The 12,434-nt window shown below is 34.0% G+C and overlaps 1 long non-coding RNA gene across 1 annotated transcript in view; it reads left to right on the top strand.

Moving 5' to 3' along the window:
• The window catches only part of LOC149135038 (uncharacterized), a 6,812-nt gene extending 811 nt beyond the window's left edge, over positions 1-6,001 (top strand). Inside the window, exons 1-2 of the long non-coding RNA XR_016242245.1 lie at positions 1-40; positions 5,856-6,001. The exon at positions 1-40 is cut by the window's left edge and continues 811 nt beyond it. This is a non-coding gene — a long non-coding RNA (uncharacterized LOC149135038). The remainder of the gene's footprint in view (positions 41-5,855) is intronic.
• Positions 6,002-12,434: the final 6,433 nt, after the last annotated feature.

Genomic DNA, 12,434 nt, shown 5'->3' with positions numbered 1-12,434 from the left:
ATTGTTTACAACGAGGTGTTATAATCACAACAGCAAGAAAGTATGTATATGATCACCTTCTTTTACGAAACTTCATTGACTTTCATATATTTATATTGATATACATATATATACGTATGTTTGGGTGCATTTGTGTATATACATCTCTATATATAAAGATGATGCGTAGTCTAGACAGCGTTTTTAGATTTCATTATTCTCTTTAACCCGGGCAACGCCGGGTATTTCTGCTAGTATATATATAAATTCAAAATAGGATAAAAATCTTTTACAAGAATTTTATCAGGAAGGAAATTTCTATTCCCAAGAATATAATTATTTGTTTATATTTATATAAGGGCATTACTACAGAATAATGCCCTTATATATATATATATATATATATATATATATATATATATATATATATATATATATATATATATATATGTGTGTGTGTGCGTGTCTGTGTTTGTCCCCTCCACTACCACCACCACTTGATGATGAGTGTTGGTGTACATCCCCATAACTTAGCTGTTCAGCAAAAAGGCACCAATAGAAAAAATACCAGGCTTAAATAAAAAGTACTGGGATCAATTTGTTTGCTCAAAATTCTTCAAGGCAGTCCCCAGCATGGCTACAGTCTAATGACAGAAGATAAAGGAGTAGTTACGAGGAATTCCTAATAGTAGTTGCTAGGCACACTTAGTAGTGAGTGGTTAGAGAAACATGTGACAATGGTTAATAAGAAGTTTTAATAGTGCTTTGTGGGCACGTTTTGTAGTGGTGGGAACACTCAATAGTTGTGGGAATATTTAATTTTGACTGGTGTGAAGACTTTATTGTGTTTGCTGAGAACATATTGTATTTGTGCGGGACTCTTAATATTGCTTTCAAATTTTGGCGCAAGGCTAACAGTTTTAGAGGAGTGAGTAAGTCGATTATATTAACTCCGGTGTTCAACTGGTACTTATTTTATCAACTCTGAAAAAATTAAAGGCAAAGTCAATCCTGGCAGCATTCAAACTCAAAACATAAAGATGGAAGCATTTTGTCCAGTGCACTAATAATTCTGCCAGCTCACCATTTTCAGGACTCTTAATATTGGTCTGTAGAACTCAGAAGTGCTGAGAAGTTCCTGGCTTTAATGGTATTACAAAAGGTCTGCTTGGAGGCCCAGCCTTTTGAGTTCTTTTACAGGGCTTAGAAAATTTGAAGGATCACTGCAATAAATGTGTGAATCCACTGCAATAAGTGTGCGAATATGTTGAATAAAATCATAATTAACTGATCCTCCTGTATTTTCTTTTACCCAAAGCCAGGAGCTTTTCAGCACCCTGTCATATATTCTATGCCTCAGGGGGAGGCATGTACTGTGGTTGCTTTGAACTTGTATGTGACTTGCTGTCTAGGTTGATGTTGTTGTTCTTTAGCCTGTTGTCAACTCTGATCAAGCAGATACTATGCAGCAATATTTTAATGTCTTCCTTTTAGATTAATTTTATTATATCTTTTATTTTGTCAGAAGAGGAAAGGACTTTCTATGATTCACTTCAGTGTCTGCAAGTCTTGTAGTGGTAGCAGTGGAGAAAAGATAGAAGTATTACTTAGACCACTGCCTTGACCAGAATGCTTACAAGAGAGTAGACTCTGCTAAATATATCCATGGGGCAAGTTGTGCTGTTAAACTGGATGACAGATTAACCCTTTAGTATTCAGATTTCTCTGTCAAATATAATGCTTATTTATTCACATTGTTTTGAATTAACTGTGTACTATGTTATAAATTTGAAACTTTGATCATGTGATTGTTTAGTTTTAGAATGACATTGTAGGGTAGGTGTAAGCAGCCTGATCTAGTTAGATTGAACATAAAATAGGTAGAATATTTTGGCTGGATATGGTTGGTTTGAATGCTAAAGGGTTAAGTTAAATCAACCAAGAACAGGAATATTTCCTCCAACAGCTTCCACACAGTTTCTATCTACTAAATTGTACTTCCAAGGTTTTTATTCAACCAAGGGTTATGGAAGAAGACAGTCATCTGAGGTGTCTTTCAGTAGGATTGAACCCAAAGCCTTGTGGCTGCCAAGCAAATTTCTTAACTTCCAGCAACATCTGCAGTGCTGCTAATAAATCTCCTCATTACCAATAACTGCATAATGGAACAGACAGTAACATTACTGACTAGACTGGAATATTGCATATCAGATGATTGGAATTCTTCCAAAACTTAATGATTGATTATAGATTAGCAAACAATTCCTTCATAACAATTATAATTTTACTGCTTATTATGTAAAGAAAACCCTGAAACAATATTTTGATTTTTAAAAATTATTTCATAAATGAAAATGTTTGTTTGTTGCTTAATTTATTGTAAAATTGGGTAGCAACATAGAATCTTTGGACGTGCAAGCATGGCTGTGTGACTGAGAAGACTGGGATAATTGGCTTTGATCTCATTGTGTGGCACCGTGGATGAGTGTCTTCTACCATAGTGCCAAGTTGACAAAATTTTGTTAGGGTTAGGGTTAGATCAAGTACTGGGAGTTTGCTTTAATTGACCAGTCCCACCAAAGTGTCAGGCCTTGTTCCTATGTAAAAAAAGAAACTATTACTATCAGTATTAAGCTGGCAAGCTAGCAGAATTATTAGCCTGTTGGACAAAATACTTACAAGTATTTCTTCTGGCCCTTTACGTTCTGAGTTCAAATGCTGTTGAGGTCAACCTTGCCTTTTAAAATCCTTTCAAGGTTGATAAAATCAGTATCAGTGGAACACTGGAGTTGATGCAACCAACTAGATCCTTCCTCTAAACTGTCAGGCCTTGTTCCTATAGCTGAAAGGATTATTATCATTATTATTATGGTGGTAAGCTGACAGAATCATTAGTACATTGGGCAAAATACTTAATGGCATTTCTTCCGGTTCTTTATATTCTGGGTTCAAATACTGTTGAGGTCAACTTTGCCTTTCATCCCTTCAGGGTCGATAAAATAATGTACTACTCAAGTACTGGGGGTTATGTAATTGACTTACACTTCCCTTAAAATTGCTGGCCTTGTGCCAAAATTTGAAACTATCATCATCATCATCATCATCATCATCATCATCATCATCATCATCATCATCATCATTATTATTATTATTATTATTATTATTGTTATTATAAAGGCAGCGAGCCAGCAGAATCGTTAGCATGCTGGATGAAATACTTAATGGTATTTCACCCATCACTATGTTCTGAGTTCAAATTCTGCCAAGGTTGGCTTTGTGTTTCATCGATGAAATAAGTACCAGTTATGCACTGGGGTTGATGTAATTGACTAGCTCCCTTCTCTAAAATTTCAGGCCTTGTGCCTATAGTAGACAGGATTATTATTAAGAAAGCAAGCTGGCAGAATTGTTAGCATGCCTTTCATACTTTCAGGGTCAATAAAATAAATACGAGAGCTGGGGTTGATGCAATTGACTTAATCCCTCTCTTGAAATTGCTGGCCTTGTGTCAAAATTTGAAACCAATAAAATAAAGTGCTGAGCTAGTAGAATCGCTAGCATACTTGGCAAAATACTGAGTGGTCTTTCATCCGTGTGCATGTTCCAAGGTTGATTTTTGCCTTTCATTCTTTTAGGATTGATGAAATAAGTACCAGTTATGCACTGGGGTCAGTGTAATTGACTTACCCCCTCCCCACAAATTTCAGGCCTTGTGCCTATAGTAGAAAGTATTATTATTATTAAGGTGGTGAGCTGGCAGAACCATCAGCCTGCTGGACAAAATGCTTAGTGGCATTTCATCCATCTTTACATTCTGAGTTACAATTTTGCTGAGGTTAATGTTGCCTTGTATCTTTTTGGTGTAAATAAAATAAGTACCAGACAAGCACTGGGGTTGATGTAATTGGCACCAACCCTATAAATTTTCTGGCTTTGTACCAAAATGAGAAAGGATTATTATTATTATTAGGAAAGCAGTGATCTGGTAGAATTATTAGTGTGTCAGAAAAATGTCTTGTGACATTTGTTCTGACACTTCGTGTTTGTAGTTCAAATCCTGGCAAAATCAACTTCACCTTCCATCCTTCCTGAGTTGATAAAATAAAGTTTCAGTCATGCACTGGGGTTGATTTAATTAACTAACACTTCCCCCTAAACAAATTAAGGCCTATTAAAAAACAATTATTCTGGTTCTTAATGTTATGAGTTCAAATCTCACCGAATCCAATTTTGCTTTTTATCCCTCTGGCATCTATAAAATAAAGTCTTAGTCAAGTACTGGAGTTGGTGGTATCTACTAATCCCTTCCCTCAAATTGCTGGCCTCGTTCCTGAATTAGAACCCATTATTATTAAAAAAAAAAAAAAAAAAAAAAAAAAAGGCAGCGAGCTGGCAGAATTGTTAGCATGCCAGACAAAATGTTTAGTGGCATTTTGCCCATCTTTATGTTCTGAGTTCAAGTAAGTACCAAGCTTAAAAAAAAAAAGAAGTATTGGGATCAATTTATTTGACTAAAAGTAAAAAAAAAAAAAAACCCTTTAAGGCTATGCTCCATGGTTGTAGTCCAATGACTGACAAACAAATAGAATATAAAAAATATGGACAGGCGTAGGAGTGGCTGTGTAGTATGTAGCTTGCTTGCCAACCACATGGTTCTGAGTTCAGTCCCACTGCATGGCACCTTGGGCAAGTGTCTACTATATCCTCGGGCCGACCAAAGCCTTGTGAGTGGATTTGGTAGATGGAAACTGAAAGAAGCCCGACGTATATATGTATATATATATATATATATATATATATATATTATGTATGTATGTGTGTGAATATGTTTGTGTGTCTGTGTTTGTCTCCCCAACATCACTTGACAACCAATGGAGGTATGTTTACGTCCCCATAACTTAGCAGTTCGGCAAAAAAGACTGATAGAATAAATACTAGGCTTACAAAGAATAAGTCCTGGGGTCGGTTTGCTTGACTAAAGGCGGTGCTCCAACTTGGCCGCAGTCAACTGACTGAAACGAGTAAAAGAGTATACCATCAGGTCAGCTTTGCCTTCATCCTTTCAGGGTTGATAAAATAAGTACCAGTCAAGCTAAAGTTTCAGGTCTTGGGCCAATAGTAGAAAGGATTGTTGTTATTGTTACTATTGTGTAACTCAAGCCATCTATACACCCAATGTTGTTGTGTGACTGTTCTCATAGCCACCAATTCACATATCCAGAGTCTTAGAAGCCACCTTTCTATCAAGATGAGGACCACAATACATATTGTAATATGCTGTAGTTTTACATATGGGATAGTGTGTGGTATTCTGATCATGTATTATTTTCTCTACTGTCCAATCTGTTCTTTTATGTCTGTTATATGGTGGTAACATATCAGAGCACATATCTGTGTTAGTGTGCATCTCTGAACAGAGTTTGGGGTCAATGAAGTTATTACTTTTACTTTATTAAGCATGCACTTTGTTTGTCCAGACTTAGAATGGTGTTGTAGTAAATGTAGATGTACCTGGGTATTTGGGAGTGATTGAGCATACTGTGTGACTGAAGTTGGCTGCAGAAAGAAACCATGTCCCTTGCATGTCAAAGTGATTTTTCATTTTCAGCATTTTTGTTTTATTGTGAAGATTGGCCTGTGTTGATGCAGAATAGGGTATTTTGTGATATTGTATTGTTTAGTCGAGGCCAACCCTGATAAAAAATATTTTAATATCTATAAACTACTAACATACCAATATTGATACAGTTGATTTTCTCTACTCTTTTTTTTTTTTTTTTTAATAAAAATTAATCTCTAGTCTAATGAAAAATAATCCTTATTGTTGCGGTTGTTGTTGATTCTATTGTTATTCTTATTCTTTTGATCTTTTTCAGAAATTCTACACCAGATTTCAATTCAAATGAAAAATTATGGTTTAAGAAATAAGAGCAGATCTTTTAGATAAAACAATGGAACTTCTTGACAAACTTAAGACTGAATGGAACGAAAAGTTTCCTGATGATGTTCTGCCTGATATTATTGATCTGTACATCTGTGTTACTGGATGTCATCAGTAAGTCTGAGGAAGAAATGCAAGGTTTGGAGAAAAGAATTAAACAATTGAAATTATTACAGGAGTTCTTAAAAGCGTTTGTGGAAAAAATTCAAGACACTTCTGAGCAAGATGCAAATAAGTTAGATAATTCCAATTCTATTATGTCTGAAATCAGGAAACTAGCCACTGAGACTATTGCTATTTCAAAACATATTTATGCAGACGATTTTTATCGGGAGACCGAACCTTCAGATGCTGCGTCTGACGGCGAACCCAAAAAGCGTTCCAATAGCGTTGATTATCACCTTACCAAGCGAACCATGCTCGTAACTGAAAGTGAAAACAAAGAACTAAATGCAAGTCCGAATCAAGAAAATGATGTGTCTGATAAAAAGCCGGTAACATCACCACTTACCCACAGTTTTTCTACAGTTATTCCTAAGACGAACATAATACGGAAGCCGCCAGTCAAACACCCAGTTAAATTGCCCAGGAATCGCCTCCGTGTATCGAGCATGTCGCCTGAGATCGAAATTGAAAATACTGACACTTTTAATAGTGACACAAGTTCTCTCACAAACGAGAATAAATTCTCATCAGGTTTTAAATCTACCAAAAGACCTAAACCGCCTAGTCTACCCCCTAAACCTAAAAAATCTTTATCTATGAAGGGCTCTGGTTTAAGTGTTGCGCCTAAGCGTAGCAATAGCTGCAACAGTAGCACCCCTAGCTGCAGTAGCAGCTGCAACAGTAACATCAGCAGCACTAATCAGAATAATGCTTGTTCTATAGAGGAAAACATTGATAATGCTACTGGTCAGTCGAGTGCTGCTATAAACAGTGTTAATTCATCAACATCACCAGTTGGCGGTGACAGTAATACACTGAGTAAAAGATTAACGACAAACAATCAGGTCAATTCAGTAGGTCAACAACAGCCTTTATCAGCGGGACTAAATACAAAAACGAGTTTACAATCAAGCCAAGCAAACACAGCTCGCAACTGTAGCTGTCAAGGTAGTAGTAGTTTCACTAGCAACGGGGAAGAGATCATAGCAGCGGAATATCGATCCCATTCATCTCGTGCTTCACTCAGCGGATCCGATCCAACTAAAGACTTGTTGAAGCCTTTCGTTGATAAAGACGAAAAGAAACCCCAATTTTCTGAGAAAGAACAGGAAAGTGACGATCATTTCGAAAATCCTGAGACACATGAAAGTCAGTGTAAACAAGCGTGTGTTGCTGATACTGAGCAGACGTCTTTATTGAGTGAAGAAGCGAACGAAGTAAAAGCCGAGTCGCCTGAGAACAACCCAGTCGTTGGTGTAGCGGGAGGAGAGTCTGGTGATCTTGAGATCGAAGTTGAATGTGATAAAAGCGAGGCTGAAATCGGCAGCAACCAGAACGACCACCAGAATGGTTGCGAAGAAAATAAAATAGTCACAGACACCAGTAATATCAACAGCAGCAACATGTTGGGTTCTAAGAAGCACAAAGAGATCCACATTGTCAGCTATCGGAAATTAGATGGAGACTTCATTGAGACTCCTTTGCACAGCAGTTCGACTTTAGTCAAGCCTGAAAGGCGAACACAAATGAGTGATGATGTTATGACACGGTCAACAGGTGCTATTGAGGATTCTAGACTATGGTCTTCCGACAGGGGTTTTGATCGGAAGCGTATTTCTTCACCGTTTGATTTCCGATTCAATAAATTCGATGACAAATCGAAGAGCCACGAAATCGACGTTTCTCTTACCGAGAAACCTGAGGAAATTAACTTTTTGAATAGCAAATCACATGGGTTAGCGAATGGTAAGCAAATCGAAGGTTCTGTTCCGAAAGGTAAGTTAATTTAAACGTAACCTCTATCACAATTTTTTCCCATTGACAATGTTAAAGCTTTATCTTATTTGACACCTCCTAGGAACATCCTGTATTTAACCTAAAGTTCGAATAATAGGAATATAAAGTAAAAAACAAACAAAAAACTCTTGATTTTTTTTTTCTTTTGCTTCAAAATCTTAATTAAAATATTTATTTTTCTTTCTAATCTTAGGAGATAGGAATGAAAGAAAAAAAAGCAAACAATAACGAATAATTTATTTCTTATATCATTTATTTTATCTTAGGAACATTTCTTATTAAATGTTAACAAAACGAACTTGTCCACCTCTTTTCTTAACATTATTGATCGCGCGCATATGTGTGGGTGGTGAAAACACATAAATGCATAAATAAGCGTGTACATGCATAGATACCTTCATACCTACATACATACATACATACATACACACACACACACACACACACATCGTATAGAAAATATGCATACACATAGGAAAACACACACACTATAGATATACATACATGAAAATATGAATCGTTATCATTTATTATTTATTGTTTGTGCGTGTCTGTCTATACATCGAGCTAAAGCTAATTGTACAGTGAATGTTTAGTTATCTCTTGAGTTCTACCCGCATATTTGGGCGTACCCGTTTATAAGAATCTTCCTCAACGTCGATTCAACATTCGTCAAACCCATAGCCGTTTTATACTCCGTACTAAATGTATGGAGAATCAAGAAATTTAGCTGCTTTTTACTGACGCCTATGTCTTCCCATTATGTTCTTCTGCTATCTTAACTGAATAATTTAATTATGACATTATTGTAGCTTTTTGTTATTGTCGTTGTTAACTTGATGATAATGATATTTATTTTATTATTAGTCATTTATTCGTGTGTTTGTGTCTGCGTATGTTTTCTGGCATAGTTGCTGTTACTAAACCCTTGTCTCCACAAGTCAGCTCCCGATCGTACAGACCTATGATCAAAGACATTCCACCAGTGACCACCCCCATTGTTTTATTTATTTTTTTTTCTGGGGAACGAGTAACAATATATCATTACCAGTGTATTCTTTTTTTTTTAATTTTAAAACGGCAGGATGAGATTTGAGGGAAATTTAGCTGCTATTCGTTGCAGACCGAGCTACTACATAGGGGTTCACTCGTTTCATCTCTATTCTGTATTAGCATATTGCTGTGTGTGTGTGTGTGTGTGTGTGTGTGTGTGTGTGTGTGTGTGTATGAGGTATGTAATACACACTTGCACACGTATATAATGTATAAAATATTTATTATATACATATATATATGTATATAATATTATATACATATAATATATATATCATATACATTTATATATATATATATATATATATATATATATATATATATATATATATATACACATATCTATCATTCATATATATATATATATATACATATATTACATGTATATAATATATATATATATATATATATATATATATATATATATATAGATAGATAGGTCATACATATGTATATACATATGTATTATACATATATAATATACATACGTATTATATATTATATACATATGATATAATATAATGTATATATATATTACATAAAGTGAATTATTTTATTTCACATAGCCTTTCGTTTTTTGGTGCTTTGTATTTACTAGTATTAGGTTTATAAGGAGGGGAATTTGCAAACCTGTTGATGCCATTCCTTATGAACAGAGACACTGTGACATAAATGCTTTAATTATATCCCTTGTTCATCTATTTGACTACACATGCATCCCACCCCACACATGTACAATCATATATATATATATTTATTCTAACATTTGTGAAAATACAAATATATGCTTGCTTACATATAAATTCTCAACTCATATATTCATACGTATTAACATACCAACATAAACATGTACATATTTGCATACACATATCTGTATATGCTCACACACACACACAAACTAGATATATATGTGTGTATATACATATATGTCTACATATTTATATATCTGTGCATGTATATGTATATTGACAACTGGTTTGAGTTCATATTTTTGTTGCTAACCTGTGATTAATGAGTTTGTAAATGTTTGGATGTTTGAATGGAGCAAGTTTTTTTTTAAAAGATTGAGATTTTATGTTTTAAGAAGTAATGTAATTACTCAGAGTTTTCTTAACGTGTATTTGCCAGCCATTTATTCCTGCTGAGAAAATGAATTTAAATGATTTGGCCAAAGACAGCGATTGCGCTAAAACTCAAACTGATGACTCATTCAAGTGCTGTTTGTTCAATAATATCATAAATAAAGCAGTCATGAACAATATAGGCCCTTGTGCTTTTATTAGTAATTATTACGTAGACATGTTTCTATATATATATATATATATATATATATATATATATATATATATATATATATATATATATATATAGTTAGTTAGTTAGATAAACGGATGGATAGATATATAGATGACATGTGCTAATTGCTCATGCACAATAGTATATGAAGAGGATTGCAGATGTATCTGTTGCATCTAATATAATTTAACTCTAGGTAAACAGTCAAAAACGTACAACTGCTACTGTATCCAAACTCTGTTAAGATCTGAAGAATATATCAGAGTTGCTGGCATTAATTTGTTAAGAGTAAAAGACTTTATGTATCTTGGCAAAACACCACTGAAAAATGGGCAAATTGATACTGAAAACTACAAGAGAGAATGGCAGAGGCATGCACAGCATTTGAATTACTGCTTTAATGGCTATGAAATAATCAAACTGTCTCTATGAGAATCGAGTGTAAGATCTGGAGAGCAGCTGTTTTGACCAGTCTTTTGTATTGTGTTGAAATCTGGAAACTGTATAGTATACAAAGAATGAAGCTACTTTCCAAGTCATATAGACTCATAAGGCTGGTTTCTCTCTTTCTGGGCACATACATTACCCATAGGATATGAGATGTTCCTCTGTTGCAGGATTACTCATTTTTATCCACTTAGTGGACTGAAGCATTGTAAAATGAAGAATTTTGCTGAGGAGCACAACAGATTTTACAGTCAAGGAATTGAAACCATAATATTATGACTGTGAGTCCAATATTTTAACCACTAATCCATGCACCTCCATGACAAGTGTACACGAATCAGATCAAAAGATTTTCATGGCTTAATGATCAGACAGCTGACTTCAGTCATAAAGTATTGTGAGGTATGGTTTCCAACAGTGAGAGACAAGGGCGAGCTGGATTTACCAAGTATAGTTGATTTCTTCATCAGGAGAAACCTACATTAGAAAATGGGTTCAGTCTGACCTACCTTTGAAAGGACAACAGGAAAAGAATCTCAACAAGGGGTTATAACCTTAGTTGTTATGGACATACATATACATACATACATACATACATACATACATAAAGACATACATGTATACACAAATATATATTTCTTGATATTTGTTTACTTAGCATATGCAAGCATTATAGTACTCTATATAGATGAGCACTTAAGTGGATAGTACATAAGTATTAAATGTAGACAATAAAGCCATTGATTTGGTTTGGACACAATCTCTCTCTCTTTCTCTCTCTCTCTCTCTCTCTCTCTCTCTCTCTCTCTCTCTCTCCCTCTCTCTCCCAAGATAGTTTCTCAGAAAGAACACAGCTAGGAGTTCAAGTCTGATTATATCTATGCTGTAATTCATGTTTGAATTCCAAGAAAAAAGGAAAGGATTTGAATCCCTCTGTCAAATATTTGCTTTATCAATTTATATGCAGATACCTTATTATTGAATAGCAAAACAGGTATGAATCCCCTCTCTATGTGTGTATGCATGTGTTTTCACAATCTGAAATGTTTCATGTGCAATGTAATATTTTATTCATATTTAAGTTACACCCCCCCCTACACACACACGTATGCACACTTCTTTGTCTCTTTCTACAAATATTTTAAATATGTATATAAAGTGATATAGGTGCAAGTGTGGCTGTGTGGTAAGAAGTTTACTTCCCATCCTTATGGTTCTGAGTTCAATTCCACTCTACTATAGCCCTGGGCCAACCAAAGACTTGTGAGTGGATTTAGTAGATGGAAACTGAAAGATGCCAGTTGTATATATATATATATATGTATATATATATGTATATGTATATATATATATGTATATGTATATATATATATGTATATGTATATATATATATGTATATGTATATATATATGTATATGTATATATATATGTATATGTATATGTATATATATATGTATATATATATGTATATATATATGTATATATATATGTATATATATATGTATATATATATGTATATATATATATATATATATATATATATATATATATATAATTATATATATATATATATATATATATATATATATATATATTATATTATATTATACTTATTTATTGTACTTTTAATTATAAATTTTTTCTATATGTGACAGTGGTTTTTCATCAATGAGTTCATAAACCTTGGTTCTTTTCTCTAATACTATATATTTATATATATTTTATACTGTGAAACTTAATTTAATTTAAATTTTTA

This window comes from Octopus bimaculoides, chromosome 6, assembly GCF_046866305.1.
Source record: "Octopus bimaculoides isolate indiv1 chromosome 6, ASM4686630v1, whole genome shotgun sequence".
Lineage (NCBI taxonomy): Eukaryota > Metazoa > Mollusca > Cephalopoda > Octopoda > Octopodidae > Octopus > Octopus bimaculoides.
This window is presented reverse-complemented; position numbering and strand designations above follow the sequence as displayed.